Consider the following 2,009-nt stretch of genomic DNA (forward strand, 5'->3'; position numbering starts at 1 on the left):
ATGGGTAAGATCAAACTCATTAGCCACATCCTGAACGGCCAATGCATCTGCATTTCGATGCACAATACGTTTAGCGCACTTATAAAAGAAACATAAGGTGGCTTGCGGAGTATGGATGTAGATGTAGAAACTTCTCCACAGGATCTAACTTAAAGAAAAAGGTGTGCCCAGAATAATCCAAGAATAACCCAGTATTTACTGAAATCACATCCCAAAATTAGATCGACCGGCAGCTCCTTGACCGAGGCTAATGACAATGGCCAGGAAAAATCCCCCATCGATATATTCCCTCGGACCCAATCATGCAGAGGCAACACCTGGTCATTGGCCACCCGACATTTCTGCACCGGAGAAAGCACCGACCGAAGTTTCGTAAAATGACCAACTTCCAAAAACCACTCGAAGCACAATAATGAAAATGAGCTAGCAGAATCGGAAAGAGCACAGATCGGTTCGCCACCTACTCGAGAACAAACGTAAGGCGAGGGCGGTGAAGAGGGAGCGACAACACGGGTACGCCAGCGTCTAAAGGCTCGATCACGAGATAGCTGCCCAGTCCGGCGTCATTTATTGGCTCTGAGAGCGCGAGGCTGAATCCGAGAGAGCTCCAAGTGAGCCGTGCTGCCGCACCTGAAACAACACCGGGGTTCCAGTTTTACTGCTTCAGCGGATGCAGACACTTCGGAATTTCCCTTGCCAGCGCCGGTGGCCTGCCCCTTAACTTCGTGACATACATCGTATCCAAGCGGCAACGCCCATATCGCTACAACCGCGGCACGGAGTTCTTCCCAAGCTGAAGGCTGATTACGGAAGACATAGTGCTACTTATCCGCAACGCGCATTCCCCTAAGAACAATAGACACCGGGTGTTGTTCAGGCAAATCGATTAACAAAGCCAAGGACGCCGTCTGAACTCTGTCCACATACTGATGTAACTGCTCTTTATCCCGCTGCAACTCCCAAATGTAACGACATTCAAGCGGTTTTCGAACTCCTGTGGTCAATCTCTGCCTAATGACGAGCTCCCTGAACTGCTGTAAGGAGAACACTTCAGCCATGGCTCGGAAGAGGAGGTTCTGCAACTCACTTCTAGCTAACAGGTACGGCAGTGACAAAATTACTTGGTGTGGAACCACGAAAGGGAGAAGCATAAAGTTCAAGACGAACCGACAACCGTAATAATTTTTCGACCTGTTCAAGCCGCTCCACGACTAATTCAGTAATATCACGAGAGGATTAGGCAACTTGGCAAACATTGCGTCTAACTTCACCGAGGACGTAACAGTACCATCCCGGGTAGGCTCTCGCCCTCTCCCGAACACAGCAAGTCCTGCTACTCAATCCTCCTCTCACCAACTCTAAACACGTAAGATTAAACTGCAATGCACTAACCAAAGAGCCCAATTCGGCGGCTAATTTTTAATGGTGATCTTCCAAAGCTAACATGCCCAAATCCGCTTTCCGATTTGTTAAATACATTAACTGGGCCTACACCGTATCCAATAGACTGGCACTAGGTTGAGTGCCTTCCAAAACGCAAATATTGTCCACAAGGCCCCTAACAGCCTTCAACAAAAATTCAGTGGCCGCTCCTGTCTCACCCAACACCGCCGGCGTGACGTCAACCGGCTGAAAAACGGCAGCACCTAAACGGGCCACTAAATCCGGATCACTGCCCTCAGTAGCTTGGCGCCTTATTTCCAACTCGTAAACAAGATGTTCCTGAGCAGGCCGATCCCCGGACTCTGACTGACCGCCATTACAATACACCTGAAACAATCAACACCCAAAACAATGTGGTGTCACAGAACAGAAATAAAATTGAAACTAACAGCAACTGGAATGGCAAGAACACAAACGTAACCATTCTCTGCTACCAGTGAAATCCCTGGGCTAGCAGGACGGAGCGGATGGGGTTATATTTGTGGAAAGAGGTCAAAATATGTTACTGTCAGTTGCACACCAACATACAAAATTTATTTCTTAAAACACACAATCAGACAAGCAAG

The sequence above is a fragment of the Schistocerca gregaria genome, unplaced genomic scaffold, assembly GCF_023897955.1.
Source record: "Schistocerca gregaria isolate iqSchGreg1 unplaced genomic scaffold, iqSchGreg1.2 ptg000362l, whole genome shotgun sequence".
Classification (NCBI taxonomy): Eukaryota; Metazoa; Arthropoda; class Insecta; order Orthoptera; family Acrididae; genus Schistocerca; species Schistocerca gregaria.